Source organism: Bos grunniens, chromosome 14 (assembly GCF_055505025.1).
Source record: "Bos grunniens cultivar Pamir isolate PY7600 chromosome 14, Bosgru_T2T1.0, whole genome shotgun sequence".
Taxonomy (NCBI): Eukaryota; Metazoa; Chordata; class Mammalia; order Artiodactyla; family Bovidae; genus Bos; species Bos grunniens.
The window spans coordinates 13,035,305-13,048,122 of NC_141178.1; the positions used below are offsets into that span (position 1 = coordinate 13,035,305).

At 41.2% G+C, this 12,818-nt stretch overlaps 1 long non-coding RNA gene across 2 annotated transcripts; it reads left to right on the top strand.

The window, feature by feature from the left end:
• The first annotated feature begins 127 nt into the window (after nucleotides 1-127).
• LOC147359061 (uncharacterized) lies at nucleotides 128-11,577 on the top strand. 2 transcript variants are annotated; one of them, XR_015140498.1, is made up of 2 exons: nucleotides 128-1,790; nucleotides 10,770-11,577. It is a non-coding gene; the product is annotated as an uncharacterized LOC147359061 (long non-coding RNA). The 2 variants fall into 2 exon arrangements; XR_015140499.1 differs by lacking the exon at nucleotides 10,770-11,577 and adding an exon at nucleotides 2,101-2,345 and having other exon boundaries at nucleotides 544-1,790.
• Nucleotides 11,578-12,818: the final 1,241 nt, after the last annotated feature.

Below are 12,818 nucleotides of genomic sequence, written 5' to 3' on the forward strand. Positions count from 1 at the left end.
GTTGCTGCTCCATAAATCTTTATGGTCTGGATGAACGTGCCACAGTATAAGGTGGGGTGGTGGGCTCCAAGGAAATGTTAACGGATTGGGGCTTATATGTAAGGGATGAACTGGAAGTTCATGTCAGAAGGTGGTGAATGGACAGTGTATATGGCATTCAAACGTCTGGACTGTGGGGTAAAATGGAAAAGCAGGGTGTAAGGAAAGAGTAAGGCTGGAAAGATAAATTATAGACACATTAAGATGTTTGGGTTTGAAAAATGACATGAAGTTTGAAAATACTGGGCCATTCACAAATGGTCCATAATACATGTATTTTGTATATATGCTTATGAATATTATTTTCATTATTTCTGGTGTAATCATAGATTTAATAAGCATACCTTTTGAATCAGATTTGAAATAAAATATCAGCCCACTCCAGTGTTCTTGCCTGGAGAATCCCAGGGACGGGGGAACCTGGTGGGCTGCCGTCTATGGGGTCGCACAGAGTTGGACACGACTGAAGCAACTTAGCAGTAGCAGTAGTAGCTACTAACAGTCTGGAGAAGGAAATGGCAACCCACTCCAGTGTTCTTGCCTGGAGAATCCCAGGGACGGGGGAACCTGGTGGGCTGCTGTCTCTGGGGTCGCACAGAGTCGGACACGACTGAAGCGACTTAGCAGCAGCAGTAGCAGCTACTAACAGTCTGGAGAAGGAAATGGCAACCCACTCCAGTGTTCTTGCCTGGAGAATCCCAGGGACGGGGGAACCTGGTGGGCTGCTGTCTCTGGGGTAGCACAGAGTCGGACACGACTGAAGCAACTTAGCAGCAGTAGCAGCAGCATCTTTATTCTTACCGGATAAGTCTATGGATTGACTTTATTACCCAGTATAGATACTGTTTTCCTTTGAGTCACCCTTCTCTCATTAAACAGTCCTGCCTTGGTGTTCTGTGTCTTTTCCCTTTTATTTTTAATCACGATTAATCTTCACAGCTGCTTAGTTATATAATAATATCCTGTGTTTAAACACAGGCCTACAGATTGAATTTCTCAGAGAGCAAGTTCAAGATCTTTTTAAAACCACAAGATCTCTTTTATGGGTGCTACAAAGATTCTTTAGGAGCGCAGCATTAATGATTTGAGAAGCTATTTCATCTATTTTACATTTGTTGCTTGTTTCAGTGATTTTTATCCTGTGTTAATCTTGTAAGTGGGCTAATAAGCTGAGAAAGTTTTCATTTAACATACAGACACCTGCTCTATTCCTTTCTTGAAAGCTGTTCAATGTAGTTGTTAAATCTGCTTGAATCTCAGTTTGGAGGAGTGTATAATACTCTCTTTACTGAACGATCATTTTCTAAATTAATGTATTTATTTTCTTCTTATGCAAGTAACCTACATGTGTTCATTACAGAAATCTTGGGGGGTGGAAATAATGCAAAAGCATAAAGGAAAAACATTTTTAAAATCAACTCGAGGGCTCCCCTGCTGTCTCAGTGGTAGAGTCCACCTGCTGATGCAGGAGACAAGGGTTCGATCCCTGATCTGGGCAGATCCCACGTGCTGCAGAGGAACTAAACTGGTATACCACGAGTATTGAGCCTGTGCTCTGGACACCAGGAGCTGCAACTGCTGAGCCCATATGCCACAACTGCTGAAGCCTGTGCACCCTAGAGCCAGTGCTTTGCAACAAGAAAAGCTGCCACAGTGAGCAGCCCACACACTGCAACTGGAGAAAGCCCAAGTGGCAGTGAAGATCCAGCACAGCCAAAAACAAATCATAAAATCAATTCTGATTGTACCAGGTAAGAGATAACTACCATTAACACAGTGTTTATGTCTTTCCAATTTTTCCTTGGTATATATATGATATACAAAATTGGTGTGTTGTGTATAGTATAGTCTGCATTTTAGCGGAGTAACACAATTTGAAATAGCAATATTCTTTTTATTCATTAGAACACCATTTTAATTCAGTGGTAAAATATTCTCTCTCTTATTTTGCAATTGTAATCCAAATGTATCTAAGGCCTCTGAAGTTAAACTTTCCTTTAATAAAGTTTAAGCCACCATCCCATGTAATGTTCATGTCTCTTATGTCTCCTGCATTGGTAGGAGGATTCTTTACACTGAGCCACCTGGGAAGCCTCACATTTAGGTCCACGTGGAACGAATTTGAAGCAGGATGTGAGGAACATATCCAAGTGAACTGATAGCATCAGCCATCTTGAGCATATACTCAATTTCTATCTGTATTTGAATCTGAAGTGTTATTTTAAATGTTAGAGGAGGTCACTTTTTGAAGATGTTCTCATAACTCCTTTTTATTAAAAATAAAAGGCTTGAGGAGTGAGTGGTTACACTCGGCTTGGTCATTTTTCACGAATCTTTTTTTTTTAATTACTGTTTGTCCAAAAAGACATATTTTGGAGTATCAGTCAAATTTTAGTCTACCCATCAGCTTTCTCTTTGAACCATCTTGGTTTCCTTTTTCTCCCTTTGCTTTTCCCCTCAAATAGTGGAAAGGCAAGAGAAGAGAGGAGAATAAACTAGAAGCCGGTAAACCACAGTTCGCGTTAGCATGTCTCTGAGCAAAAACTTGAAACACAGTTCTAAGTCATCTTGACTAAGATCTCCATTTTGTTTTCTGATTGGTTAGCTCAGGTATGAACCATAATAAACAAGAGAAATGGGCACTGTGCTCAACCAAGGAATATGAGGTAGACTAATAATTTAGCCAATCCAAACTAATACTCATTTACATAAAATTTCAAGATTCATTTAGTTTGGGTGGAGCTGGTGCTGGTAAGGACTATTTTCTCCACTTCTTCTGTGGATGTGGGACCAGTTCATATCGACTGGTTATGTGAGGAGTTGTTTGTGGGGCCTGAGTTAATGAAACGTATTTTAGAGTTCATTCTAGTGATGTTTCATGTCCTGTATGCACTGATGCCACACACAGCTGCTCAGCTTGCCTAGTAAACTTGCTCTGGGGAGTTGTTATTCTCCCTGACTTTTTCATGTCTGTGCTGGTGAGTGAGAGACGATGGATGAGCAATAGATGTAATTACGTTGTGTCTCCTGAATGTCAGAGGAAAAATTAAACCAGTGTGTGCCTCAGGGTGTATGGGTTCTGATGGACCAATCCAGCTGGGTCCTGGTGAGAAACTGGAGGTCAGAGATACGTATTTTGCTCTCACCAGAGAAGATTTACTACTGCGACTAATCCCCAGCGCAGCTGTCCTGGTCGTAGAACAGTTCCTAGAAAAGACATTGAGTACGATGGAGAAACAGAAGGGAAGGAAATTGGCAGGCGTGCTCTGAGGGATGACTGCTTGGCTGACAGGCCACTCTCCTGTCTTCTCCACGGAGCGCTCCATAGGCTGCTTGGAGGCCTGAGCTTGGGTCTGCAGCTGCCCAAAGCATGTCGGTTTTGGGACCTGTCATCTGGGACAGAGGGCATCTTCTTGTCCTTGGGAAGTTTTCTCCCACTATTAAAAAATCCCTTAGCTCTTCCTTTATCTTTTCCCCTCTTTGTTCAAGAGAGAACGCGGAAGGGCCCCTTTTTTTGGTTTTTACATTTTTTAAGTTTAATACAAACTCCCCAGATGGGAAGTAACTCCTTCCCATTACTGAGATACAACTCCTCAGTTATTCAGTAGTGATTTACATCACTATGTAGGTTGACATGGCACTTCCTGTTTGGAGTTTTCTCTGTCCCAAACCAAGGAAGCCACCCTAGGGAGTTGAGAATACAATTAAATGGTAAGTGTGACCCTATCCTGGGGCAGGCCTTTTCATTCTTCCTGGCAAACATCTACAATTTCTTCTGCTACTGTGGTCACTCCTTCATGCACATAGGTGAGTGCATGGATGGTTACAACTGCTCAATGTCCACACCTGGAATGAGCTGCCAATGAGTTTTGTTAGAATCCTTAGCAACCTGACTACCCTGCTAGGAGCTGGGGAAGCAAAAATGTCGATGAAACTAGGGTCTAGTAGAAAGAGCTGCTTCCCAGGTGGCGCTAGTGGTAAAGAACTCGCTGGCCGATGCAGGAGACGTAAGAGACACGAGTTTGATCCCTGGGTGGGGAAGATCTGGAGAAGAGCATGGCAACCCACTCCAGTGTTCTTCCCTGAAGGGTCCCGTGGACAGAGGAGCCTGGCAGGCTACTGTCCATGAGGTCACAAAGTCGGACATGACAGAAGCAACTTATGCATGCAGAAAGAAATGGAAACAAGCAAAGTAAAGCATTATCAGATCCATGATACAGGTATATAGAGGAATGTGGGGATCTGAAGAACAGTGTTAAACTCTATTGTGAGAACATACTAGGAAAAAATTCTTAGAGGAAATGATGCTTAAATGGAACCTGTAATGTAAAGTAGGCATTCATCAGGAGGATGAGGATTTGAAAAGCTATTTGTGGTGGATGGAACCATGTGACTGTAGCAGATCTACCATGCTGTTTTATGAACCAGCGTCACTCTCATTCCTGAAATTATTTGAGCTGGAGCTGGGGACACACGGATGACAAGAGTCATGAGTCTCAGGAACCACTGGTGGCCATGTTTTCAGTCTCATAGAAATCTGAGAAATGCAATTCCTATTGAGATGTAGAAATCAAGAAAAGAGAGTGGAAGACATCTAGTCATGGTTCCATGTCTTTGATTTCCACTAACTCCTTGTCCAGCCAACAGTTTGGTTTATGAGTCTTCCAGGAAATTCTTCCCTTTTGCTTAAGTGAGTTTGTCATTATGTCAGGTCCCTCTGAATCTCTGGTAAATGTCTTTGCTCTAAAGAAATAATAAGTAATATCCATTTCTTTTTGCATGCTCAGTCACTTCAGCCATGTCCCGACTCTTTGCGACCCTGTGGACTGTAGCCTGCCGGGCTCCTCTGTCCATGGGATTCTCCAGGCAAGAGTACTGGAGTGGGGTGCCATTTCCTTTACAATTACTTTACTTTCTTTTGATTAATGAATGAATGGAGGATATGTCTTTTTCTATCCTTTTACTTGCAACCTACCTATAAAGTCACATTTAGATGAGTTTCTTATAGGAGCATTCAGTTGGGTCATGTTTCCTAACCCATTTTGCCAATCTCTTTCAGTTGGGGTATGTATGTATGTATTTTTTCACTTGGTGTATTTAGGTCACTTACGTTTAATGTAATTATTGACGTTAGAACTTAAACCTGCCATTTTATTGTTTTCTGCTCTATTTCTTATGCTTCTGTCTTTTCTTGCCTTTTTATGGATCACTTGAATTTTTTTTTAATTCTATTTTTTATGATCTCTACAGTTTTATTTTAATTTTTATTCTGTAGATTCTTCTATGGCTATAGGGTTTTTGAGTGTATCTCTTGGTAGCTTTTTTAGTAATTGCTCCAGGTATTACTTTACATATGTACAATTTATTACAGTCTGATGGTGTTAGTATTTTATAAATTCAAGTGTAGAAACCTTACCTCCCTTTACAGCTCTTTGCCTTCCCCTGGTTATAGTTGTCTTAAATATTTCCTCTACTCATATTTATAACTATAGCATGCAGTTATAATTTATGTTTCAATCATCAAATAATTTAGAAACTTAGAAGGAAGTGTTCTTACTCATAGTTTTTACTCTGTGTGTGCTTCCTTCCTTTTTCATATTCCTAGATTTCTTCCTTTTCCATTTCATTTCTGTTTAAAGAACTTCTTGAGCCATTTTCTTAAGATAATTCTGCTGATGATGAACTGAACTTTCTTAGTTTTTCTTTAGCTGATGTCTTGATTTTCTTTCATTCTTGAAGGATAGTTTCACTGGATATAGGATTATAGGTTGACAGTTATTTCATTTCAGCACTTCACAAATGTTATGCCACCCCCTTCTTGCTTCTGTGATTTGTGATGAGAAATCTGCCATTATTCAAGCTGTTTTTCTTTTTTATATAAGGCGTTGCTTCTCTCAGCTTTCAAGATACTTTGTTTTTAGGGTTGGTTTGTTGTTGTTCAAATTTTTTATTATATTCAGCAGCATAAAATTACACTTCAATAAATATAAGAAGAATACTGTGTTTATTTTTGTAAAGTTTAACTTGGTAAGGGGTTTCTTTAGGCTTATCCTGTTTGTGATTTATTTAACTTGTCATGATTTACTTAATCTATAGGCTTATGTTTTTTTTGCCAAATTTGGAAAGTTTTCAGTCATTATTTACTCAAGTAATTTTTCAGCTTTGCTCTCTTTCTCCTCTCCTATTGGGATTCAGACAACATAAAGTTAGATTTTTGCTGTGGGTCCATAAATCACTGAGGCTCTGTTCATTCCCCCACCCCACCCCATTCTGTTTTCTCTGTATTGTGCAGATTGGACAATTATTATTGCTCTATATTACAATTCACAGATTTTTTTCCCTCCGACCCCTCCATTCCACTGTTGAGCTCATCCACTGAATCTTCAGCTTTATATTTTTCAGTTCTTAAATTTCCACTTTCTTCTTTTTTATATCTCCTCTGTGCTGAGAGTTCCCACTTATTTGCTCAGACTTTTCTATTTTATCATGTTTCAAGCACATTCATGATTGCTTGTTGAAGCACTGAGATGGCTGCTTTAGAATCTTTCTCAGTTAATTGTAATATCTCTGTCATTTTAGAGTTGGCACCTATTGATGATCTTTTCTCTTTCAAGTTTAGATTTTCCTGATTCTTGGTGTGATGTGTAATTTTCAGTTGAAACGTGGACATTTTGGGTATTACATTATGAGACTCTGGATCTTAAACTTTCTGTTGTAACTGGGTCTTCTCATTCCTGGCAGAGGAAGGGAAGGGCACTGCCTTGTTGCTTGTAGGTTGGGGTAGAAGTCAGCTCACCATGTGGCCTCTGCTGACACTGGAGTGGAAAGGGGCTCCTATGAGCTGCTTGGCAGGGGCGGGAGGTTTGGCTCCCATGAGGCAGCCACCAATACCTTAGGAATTGGTACCAATTCCACCAATAGGAATTCCTTGTTACTGCTCCCCATGGGGCCACTACTGACCTTTAGAAGGTAATGATCAGCCTCATTATCTCTGGGTGGTGGTGAAAATCCTGACTCTTGACTCTGCCTCCTTTGACACCACCCCAGCTGGGATGGAGAGGGGTGCCTTGTTACTGTTGTAGATGGAGTTCAGATGCCCCAAGTGGTCTACTGATAGCACAGGGGCAGGGCCCATTACTGTCCCGTGGGGATGAAAGTCCGGCTCCCTGCAGACTTCTCTGATACCATCTCAGTGTGTGTAGGGTGGGGCGTGGGGGTACAGTTGGGGCCCTTTGATATACCCCACTAGCAGGAAGTCTAGGGTTCCACTCCTTTGATGGTATGAGTGGGAATGGAGTCACCATTTTTATCTGTGGTTTTTGGCTGGAGTAAGTTGGTTAAAAGTTATTTGTCTTGTTAGACTTCCCCTTTCCTGTTATTTTGACTTTTGTTGGGGACTTCTTGCTTGTTTGTTTGCTCCTTTTGGCATTTCTAGGATGCCAGCTTCTTCAGCTCCAGGTCTGGGAACCATGAAGCTAAAAGAAAGCACAGGCAACTCATCACCAGATTGTGCCTCAGATCTCAAAGTCCCTAGCCTGTCTGCATTTTTCTCTCTTCTCATGTCTTATATATAATGTCTAGGGTTTTTGTTGTTGTTGTCCAGTTGCTCAGTCATGTCTGACTCTTTGTGACCCCATGGACTGCAGCACACCAGGCCTCCCTCCTCCCCTACCTTCCAGAGTTTGCTCGAGTTCATGTCCACTGAGTCAATGATGCCATCCAACCATCTCATCCTCTGTTACCCCTGCCCCCCTTCTCATCATGCCCTCAATTTTTCACAACATCAGAGTCTTTTCTAATGAGTCAGCTCTTTGTATCAGGTAGCCAAAATATTGGAGCTTCAGCTTCAGTATCAGTCCTTCCAATGAATATTAAGGACTGATTTCCTTTAGGATGGACTGGTTTGATCTCCTTGCTGTCCAAGGGACCCTCAAGAGCCTTCTCCAGCACCACAATTTGAAAGCATCAATTCTTCATTGCTCAGTCTTCTTTGTGGTCCAGCTCTCACATCCATACATGACTACTGGAAAAACCATAGCTTTGAGTAGACGGACCTTTGTTAGCAAAGTGATATCTTTGTTAGCAAAGTGATATCTTTGCTTTTTAATAGCTGTCTAGGTTTGTTATCTGTCAGATATGCAGATGACACCACCCTAACGGCAGAAGTGAAAGGAACTAGAGAGCCTCTTGATGAAGGTGAAAGAGGAGAGTGAAAAAGCTGGCTTAAAACTAAACATTCAAAAAACTAGGGCTTACCTGGTGGCTCACAGGTTAAAGTGTCTGCCTGCAATGTGGGAGACCCAGGTTCGATCCCTGGGTTGGGAAGATCCCCTGGAGAAGGAAATGGCAGCCCACTCCAGTACTCTTGCCTGGAGAATCCCATGGAGGGAGGAGCCCGATAAGCTACAGTCCATGGGGTCGCAAAGAGTCGAACACGACTGAGCAAGTTCACTATACTATACTAGGTTTGTCATAGCTTTTCTTCCAAGGAGCAAGTGTCTTTTAATTTCGTGGCTGCAGTCAGCATCTGCAGTGAATTTGGAGCCCAAGAAAATAAAGTCTGAAAACAAAAGAAAAAGCTAAAAGAAAAAGGAATAGAACAGCAACAACAACAACAAATATAGTCTGTCCCTGTTTCCATTTTTTCCTCATCTATTTGCCTTGAAGTGATGGGACTGGATGCCATGATCTTAGTTTTTTGAATGTTTAGTTTTAAGCCAGCTTTTTCACTCTCCTCTTTCACCTTCATCAAGAGGCTCTCTAGTTCCTTTCACTTTCTGCCGTTAGGGTGGTGTCATCTGCATATCTGAGTTTATTGACATTTCTCCCGGCAATCTTGATTACCGCTTGTGCTTCATCCAGCCCAGCATTTTGCATGATGTACTCTGCATATAAGTTAAATAATCAGGCTGACAATATACAGCCCTGACTTAACTCCTTTCCCAATTTTGAACCAGTTCGTTGTCCATGTCCGGTTCTAACTGTTGCTTCTTGACCTGCATACAGGTTTCTTAGGAGGCAGGTCAGGTGGTCTGGTATTCCCATGTCTTTAAGAATTTTCCAGTTTATTGTGATCCACACAGTCAAAGGCTTTGGCGTAGTCAGTAAAGCAGAAGTAGATGTTTTTCTGCAATTCCCTTGCTTTTTGGACCTTGATCTCTGGTTCCTCTGACCTTTTCTGAATCCAGCTTGTACATCAGGAAGTTCTTAGTGCACATACCGTATAGTTGTGCAGTAGTTTGAGGATTCTTTGGCATTGCCCTTCCTTGGGATTGGAATGAAAGCTGACCTTTTCCAGTCTCGTGGCCATTGCCGAGTTTTCCAAATTTGCTGGCATATTGTGTCAGCAATATGAAAGTGAAAGTGAGTGCAGCACTTTCACAGCATCATCTTTTAGGATTTGAAATAGCTCAACTGGAATTCCATCACTTCCACTAGCTTTGTTTGTAATAATGCTTCCTAAGGTCCACTTGACTTCACATCCCAGGATGTCTGGCTCAAGATGAGTGACCACACCATGTGGTTATTCAGGTCAGCAAGGCCTTTTTTGTACAGTTGTGTGTATTCTTGCCACCTCTTCTTAAGCTCTTCTGCTTCTGTTAGGTCCATACCATTTCTGTCCTTTATTGAGCCCATCTTGGCATGAAATGTTCCCTTGGCATCTCTAATTTTCTTGAGATCTCTAGTCTTTGCCATTCTATTGTTTTCTTCTATTTCTTTGCACTGTTCATTTAAGAAGACTTTCTTATCTCTTCTTGCAATTCTTTGGAACTCTGCATTCAGATGGGTATATCTTTCCTTTTTTCCCTTGCCTTTTGTGCTCTTCTTTTCAGAGAACCATTTTGCCTTCTTGCATTTCTTTTTCTTGGGGATGGTTTTGGTCATCACCTCCTATACAGGGTTTCAAAGCTCCATCCATAGTTCTTTAAGCACTCTGTCTATTAGATCTAATTCCTTGAATCTATTTGTCACTTCTACTATACAATCGTAAAGGATTTGATTTAGGTCATATCTGAATGACCTAGTGGTTTTTCCTGCTTTCTTCAATTTAAGCCTGAATTTTGCAATAACAAGCTCATGATCTGAGCCACAGTCAACTCCCGGCCTTTTTTTGCTGACTGTATAGATAGAGCTTCTCCATCTTTGACTGCAAAGAATATAATCAATCTGATTCCTGTATTGATCATCTGGTGATGTCCATGTGTAGAGTTGTCTCTTGTGTTGTTAGAAGAGAGTGTTTGGTACGACCAGTGCGTTTTGTTGGCAAAACTCTGTTGGTCTTTACCCTGCTTCATTTTGTACTCCAAGGCCAAACTTGCCTGTTACTCCAGGTATCTCTTAACTTCCTACTTTTGCATTCCAGTCCCCTGTGATGAAAAGGACTTTTTTTTTTTTTTTGGTGTTAGTTCTAGAAGGTCTTGTAGGTCTTCATAGAACCATTCAACTTCCATCTTCTTCGGCATTAGTCGTTGGGATATAGACTGGGATTACTGTGATGTTGAATGGTTTGCCTTGGAAATGAACTGAGATCATTCTGTCATTTTTGAGATTGTATCCAAGTACTGCATTTTGTTGACTATGAGGGCTACTCCCTTTCTTCTAAAGGATTCTCGCCCACAGTAGTAAATATAATGGTCATTTGAATTAAATTTGCCTATTCTGGTCCATTTTAGTTTGCTGATGTAAATGTTGATGTTCACTCTTGCCATCTCCTGTTTGACCACTTCTAGGGTTTTAAGTTGTATTTAATGGGGGCAACATTAAATACAACTTAAAGAAAGCTGAGCACTGAAGAACTGATGCTTTTGAACTGTGGTGTTGGAGAAGACTCTTGAGAGTCGCTTGGATTGCAAGGAGATCAAAGCAGTCAGTTCTAAAAGAAATTAGTCCTGAATATTCATTGGAAGGACTGATGCTGAAGCTGAAACTCCAATACTTTGGCCACCTGATGTGAAGAGCTGACTCATTAGAAAAGACCCTGATGCTGGGAAAGACTGAAGGCAAGAGGAGAAGGGGCCGACAGAGGATGAGATGGTTGGATGGCATCACTGACTCGATGGACATAAGTTTGAGTAAGCTCCAGGAGTTGGTGAAGGACAGGGAAGCATGGCATGCTGTAGTCCATGGGGTTGCAAAGAGTCAGACACGACTGAGCAGCTGAACTGAACTGAATGGAACAACAGGGAAAAGTACATCTACTCCATCTTCCTGTTAACAGAAGTCAAGATATAAAATATCATGAAATGAAATATCTTATTTTATAAAATAGTTGGCTTCATGTTTTTGGAATTGTACAGAGATTTATTTATTGCGGGTATGTTGACTCCCCCACTAGAACTGTTTCTGGCACATGGTAGGAACTTAAAAATATTCAATGACTGAATCTCTACTTCAGTGAGAAAGCTTAAGGACTTAAGTAATTTCTTCTTCAACTGGTAACTTCTCAAGTAATTTCTTCTTCAAACACCCAACACAGTTGGGTCGAGTAAAGAGTGTGGTTAAAGAATCAGTGTAATTAAAAATAATGCTGGTGAGAAATTTAATAAGTTTATTATACTCAGAAGTTAGACAGTGGAACATCTCTCTGCACGATCTGAATTTGGACTGTCTGATTCCAAACCCTGAGCTCTCACACTGGGGCACTCATGAAAGTCAAGGCCCCTTTTGTTCCTTTAGGACAAAGGATGGGTGAGAGGGAGCCCCCACTTGAGACAATGACAAAGTGACAACACAACACTTTCCCACTGAATTAACAGTGTCCTTGCCTTCTTCAGGCAACTGCCCAGTGCTGTCAGCTCCTTCCTTCTGCTCAATGCCAGGCTTCCTGCCTAGTGTCCTAATTACTCCTTGATTCCTGTGCAAATGGGATACCACTCCAATTTCTCTCTTGCAGCTGCATTTTTTTCAGCCCCCCCCCGCCACCAAAAACCCAAAAGCAATAGTGCTTTCCCATTTATCTGCAGTGTTTCCTAATGCTACTCACCACTTCCCAGATTTCTCCCTACTCTTGATTTTCAGGATCCTTCACTTTCTTGATTTGCCTCCATTCCACCAATTACTTTCTGACTTCTCTTTACTCCCATCCTCCGACTGGTGCACTTCCTCAAGATTCCTCCTTTCCTGTCCTTGTCCATAGTCTCATTCTCAGCTTATTGACGTCTGGCAGATACACTCATTCATTCATTCAGTGTTCGTTTATCTAGCACCTGCTGTGTACCAGGCATTGTTCTATAGCAGGAAACAGGACAAACAATGTCATTATTCCAGTGGAAGACACAGCAAACAAAAACAGCAACAAAATCAGTTGGTTTTGGAGCCTTACAGCATTTCAACAGTATTAATCAATCTTCTAACTTTTCATGTACATAATCTCAATTATCTATTAATTCCAAAATTATTGAAAATAAGAATTTTGTTTTTTCATAAAGCTAATGCCTCCACCTTATTTTTATGCATGAGGTCTACTTTAAAGTTGTGCTTTCACACAGTTGGTGATTTTTAAACCTTTTTGTTTGTGTATTTAGCTGTGTTGGGTCTTCGTTGCCTCACGCTGGATCTTTGGTTGCAGTGTGTGAGCTCTTAGTTGTAGCATGTGGAATCTAGTTCCCTGACCAGGGTTTGAACCCTGGCCCACTGCGTTGGGAGCATGGAGTCTTAGCCACTGGACGACCACCAAGGAAATTGCCATAGTTGGTGACCTTAAAAGTCTGTTGATTTAAAAATACTGCTGATTATTAATTTTTTCTAAGGAGACTTTATTTGCAAATATCTCAAGGCAA